The sequence below is a fragment of the Rhineura floridana genome, chromosome 4, assembly GCF_030035675.1.
Source record: "Rhineura floridana isolate rRhiFlo1 chromosome 4, rRhiFlo1.hap2, whole genome shotgun sequence".
Taxonomy (NCBI): Eukaryota; Metazoa; Chordata; class Lepidosauria; order Squamata; family Rhineuridae; genus Rhineura; species Rhineura floridana.
Window position 1 is genome coordinate 78,263,225 of NC_084483.1, and position 5,626 is coordinate 78,268,850.

The following is a 5,626-nucleotide window of genomic DNA, read 5'->3' on the forward strand; positions in this document are numbered from 1 at the left end:
TGTTACAAATCAGTTCCTCGACAGACAAGTTCCGCCTGTGGAAATAAACCTTCAAAATAGTGCCTAGGTTCATCCTTATGTCTTCAAGAGTGGATCTGTTAAGTTAGCAGGAGCACCATTGCCTTGTCATATAGGACCTTTATTCAAAAGGAAGTTATTTTGCCCAGTGAATATGCATTCGTTTATCATTTGTGTTTTTAAAAACACTTTATTTAGTTAAAAGTTATACCGTGCCTTTCTGCACTAGTCTCCATAGCGATTTGCAAACAAAATTAAAATAATTCGAATAGAATAAGGCTGGGATACTAACTCCACCTACCTAGGAGTAAACCCCATTAAATTCAATAGGACTTGCTTCAGAGTGGAGATGGTTAGGGTTGTACTGTTAAGGGAACTTGACGATGACACATTCAGACCAGAGAAAGGTACAACAAAGGATTTATTGCTGCAGCAAGGCGCTAGGGAGTCAAGCTCAGCCAACAGCGCGCCAAAAATACAGAAACAGAAAGTATTTATACATTTTGTGCAGGCCGTGTCTGGGCATCCCATAATTTCAGTTATAAACTGTTACAAAAGAACATTACCTTATAAGGTCATGGACACAGCAAGACAGCAAATGCATGCGTGCCAAGATGGCGGTGATATTTTCGTGACAAAACATTTGGAGGTTATAACATGTTAGGGGGTATTTACCTTATCAGTACCGTAAACCAGCTGTAATCCTAAACACACTAGAGAGTAAGCCCCACTGAACACAGTAGAACCTACTTCTGCATAAACATGTGTAAGAGTGTCAGACCCAGGCTCAAGTCTCCACTAGTCATGAAACTCGCTGGATGATCTTGGACCAGTCACTCTCTCAGCTGAACTTTGCCTAATAGGATTGTTGTGTAGATAAAATGTGGGAGAGAATGAACACTGCCTTGAGCTCCTTGGAAGAAAGGGATAGGATATAAATGCAATTGTAATTAATAAATTGAATAAATTAGAAGCACACCTTTTAATCACCTACAAAATCAACTAGGAAATGTATAGTTAAACTACAGCAGGAGTTGCCCACAGGGGCCAATGTGCCCACCCAGTACTTCTAATTAGGCCCATTAAAGTTCTCATTAAATATCACCTCAAACATCTACAGGGCATGAGACGCTGTTTGCTCAATTCCTCTTTGCACTGCCTCAGTTTCTCCTGCATTGAATACACGCCATTAAATATGTCCACATTTCATTGGATACCAGGATTTGACACACATCTTCCTTTCCATTCTGAACAGAGGAAAAGGACAAAGACATTCTCTCTGTGAGCAAGTTCAGCAATTGCTGATGTAGGTGTCTTTTTGCACCATTGATGGTGATGGTTGATACATGTCCCCAAGGTTTTGTGGTCCTGTCTTTCTGCTCTTTTACATGTGGCAGCCATTTTGTGTTATATCACAACTCTGTGGCAGCCATTTTGTGACTGGAACCCATGCCACTTTCTCAAAATTCTAAATGGACCCACTGGCCCAAAACATTTAGTAACCCTGACCCAGGGCTTTTTTTTGTGACAGTACTCATCAGTACAGAGTACCAGCTCCTCTTTTTTTGCTGCCCATGCCAGCCATTTTGTGCTGGCAGGCACCCATGGTACCTTTCTAAAGATATGAGTATTGGCCCCTCTTTTTTTACCAGAAAAAAAGCACTGCCCTGACCTATGGAATTTGCTCTCACAAGGTATAATGATGTCACCAGTTTGGATGGCTTGAAAAGAGTACTGGATCATTTCACTGAGGATAAGGCTGTAGTCAATTGCTATTAAGGGAGACAGGCTCCAGCACTTGCTGGAAAAAATGTTTATTTTGCTCAATGCATTTGGAGTACAAAGTCCAAAATGCATTGAGCAGAATAAACATCTTTTTCCAGCAAGCACTCGAGCTTGTCTCCTCTCTTTCTCACTGTGGTGCTTCTTTCCCTCTTCCTGCTCATATCAATAACTACTATCCATGAGGGATAGGTTCTACTGACACAGGAAATTAGCTATTTTACCAAAGACCTAGAGGACTGGTTGATCAGGGAGTAGGCCATTGCAGGGAAAAGTCTAGCAAACACACCAATTTATAAGTTTTAAGTATTTTCTGAAATATGCCCAATTAACAGAGCTATGGATGCTCTTGTGAGTCATCCAGAAATAGACAAGTAATACAGACCAGTTTGCCCAATTTCCCTAACCAAATACATTCACATCCACACAAAGTACTACTGGCCAGGTAGTACTTATGATTGTAAGGACTGGAGAATGGTGGCACGCTCGCTATCCTGAAGAAAGCTGTGATGATAAGTCTCTAGCTTGCTTCTAGGCTTGGGGAAGTTTTATACCTCTTCACTGGCCCCACTTTCTGCCACAGTCCAGTAATAGCAACAATAATGCAATTCCTCCATACCAATTTCGTGCCACTGACACTTAGGTCAGCACTATTGATCGTGAATTCTGTCTTTCTATCTTTGCCTTAGGGGCCCAGTCTTAATACTTTGTTACTTAAGCATCCTCCCCTTAGTTAACACGTCTGATCTTTGCACACACTGCCATCTTCTCTCCCACAATCCTAGAGGCTGGCTAGGAAGAAATTCCATACGTACACACACACACTCATTATTTCGTTATTATTCATTGGCATCCAGCTGCCATCGTAGCCTAATTTAGTCAGTTTTGCAAGAGCAATATGTTATGCCATCTTCACTACTCAGTACCTACTGGCAGAAAACGTGAACAATACTACCATCAGCAGATTATAGAGCATCCAGATTATAGAGCATCATGTAAGAATATAAATGTTATAAGGATCTACAAGTAAAATATCAAAACTTCTGGTATAATACCAATATGCAGGTTAGTGCTGCATGAAATAATACAAACAATACAGGTAATATGGCTTTGGTTGCCTCTGAGGCAATATGCCTTTGAACACCAGTAGCTGGGAATCACAAGTAGAAAGAGTGCTATTGCATTCCGGTCCTGCTTGTGAGCTTCCCATAGACATTTGGTTGACCATTATGAGAACAGGATGCTGGACTAGATGGGCCATTGTCCTGTTCCAGCAGGACTCTTCTTACACTCTCCATCGCACTAAACCAGCAGATTGAAATTAAGTACTGCTAAGGCTTGCAAGAAGGGGAAACAGTTTCTGCTTGACGACTAAACAGATGATAAAGTAAAATGTATCTGGGAAGGGCATTCCACCATGACAGAGTTGTAACACACAGTCCAGGAATCATCCCTCAAGCAAGGGTGTAAATTTGTTCAGGTATACCATGTTTCCCAGTCACTGAAATGGCTATCGTACCTGGGAAAGTGGAGAGCCTAGTCCAGTTTTTTTTTCCCAAGCCCCAAACATCAGTCCATGTGCCAGTATTTATTTATTTCATTTAAAATATTTCTATACTGTCCTTCAGTACATATTTTAGGGCAACTTTTAAAAAATCTCACTGCAAATCAGAATTCTAGCCCTTGTTCAATACACTTAGAAATCTTAGTCCTACAGAGGGAGCCGTTCTCTAGGTGTTTACAATTGGCACCATTTGCTCACCAAGTCATTCCTGAGAATCCAAATAACATTGCTCCCAAACTAATCTTTTCTCACATTTTCTCTGTTATCTTCCCATTCTCCTCATATACTCATTTGTGGTAATATTTCTGCTTCAAATAATGTGTTGTATTCAGGCACACTTCCCTTAACTACAATACAGTACAGTCTAACCTCAAGCCTTCCAGTCTTGCCTTGGACTAGGAGAAACCCTGCTACAAGCCTGAATTGTCAAACCTTGCCAGGGAGCCATATATGTCCCATTTGAGTTAGGTTACCAACCTGTATGAAACCTGAATAAAATTAAGGTTGAGGTTTAACAAACATAAGTGGGATTACAACATTGCCCTTGCATGTACAGAATGGGATTATGCTATTGCTTTCCCTTCCACAGAAACATGTTTATGTGGTGTAGATGTGGCTGATGATGGTGTCTTTCACCAAACTTTTCTGCTTCCATGTTGCATTACTTGCCTGCATGTCTGCATTATGTTTCCCACCACATGCCCCCCCGCTGCCATTCACATTCATCACTTTTTAAAATTGAGTTGTTATTACATTATCCATATTACAAATCATATATACTAAATGAAATATGCAAATTACCTTAAAAGGAATTAACCAACAAGAGATCTTGAGTTGGGCGGGGAGAGGGAAGGAGGACACAAATTCAGTAAGTTTCTCCTATGTGGTATTCTAACTTTGAAATGAATAGTTGTGATAGGCAATGTTTTGATTCAATTTTTGGTGCATAATAACATTGCTTTTTTAGAAAAAATACTATTGAAAAGATGTTGAAATGTCATTGCATCTGAACAACTTTTTTGCTATAGTGGTTGACTACTACACTTTTTAACTTTGAACCACATGACTGAAATCAATGTCCATGTCCATGATAAGGTTATAATATGGTTGGGCACTATTGATATTGAAATAAAGTTGTCAGGGTGCATTTCTGCCATGTGTGTTTCTATTTAAAAAAATAATCTGCAGGGCTACATTGCACAGTGGGACATTTGCATTCTTTTGGCATGTCAGGAAAAAGCTCCTCAGGGCGCAATCCAACTGCTATTTACACCGGGCTGAGAGGAGTTGGATTTGGCAGGCCCCTGGCTGAGCTGGCAGAAGCCCCTTATGCCGGCTCAGCCACTGAGGAGCCAGGACTCAGGCAGTTCAGCCGGGGGTCTGCTGGGGAAGCCCAGCCGAACAGAAGGGAAGCTGGCAGAAGCCCCCCAAAAAGGGGCATTCCAGGGGCATGTCAGAGGAGGGGCAGAGGAGGAGACATCCAACTCGTGTTTGGAGGCTCCTACAGATCCCGATCTGGGCAAAGGTTATGCTGGGAAAAAGGTCGGTTGAAGAAAATAATTGCAATGAAAGTCAATGGAGAGCGCTTACACACCGGTAGGGGTATTTGTGACAGCCGGCTTTTATCTTCTGGTCCCTGCATGCAGCTCCTGGCTGAGATGGTGCTCAGATGGCCCAGAGGCTTCCAAATGGCAATTGGATGCTGCACACCTTCCCGCCGGCTCTTCTTATGCCAGTGCCCCTTGCGCCAGCTTCCCCAGAGTTGGATTGCTCTGTCCGGTGGTAAGATTTCTGTCCATCTGTAATGTGCTGTTACAGGTGGTTTGGTTTGGTTGAAAGATGCCTGTGCATGAATTTTTTTTATGTGGGGAGACTGGCACACAACAATCAACACACAATCTTGACAGAAAAAGGCTTGGATCCAATGGCATGGATACCACGACGAATGGAAGTGTTTTATCTGCTGCAGGCTTCATCCGCCTTCACAGCCATTGTAACATACACATTGTTATCCTCCGCCTGTTCTGCCATTGAGGACATTCTTGGATCGTTCTTTGTCTGGTTCCTCTCCCTTGACTTTACCGCCATGGGTGACCCATGACTCCCAATTGTTGGAATGTATGAGGTTCAACTCCAACTTGTGGGTTGAGGCTGCATGGGGCTAAAGGTGTAGCTAGAGAGGAGACCTCTTGGCTGCTAGGCTATACCTATCTCTTTGATCTCCTGCTGTCTCATTCCTTCCTGCCAGACTGATATGCAGAA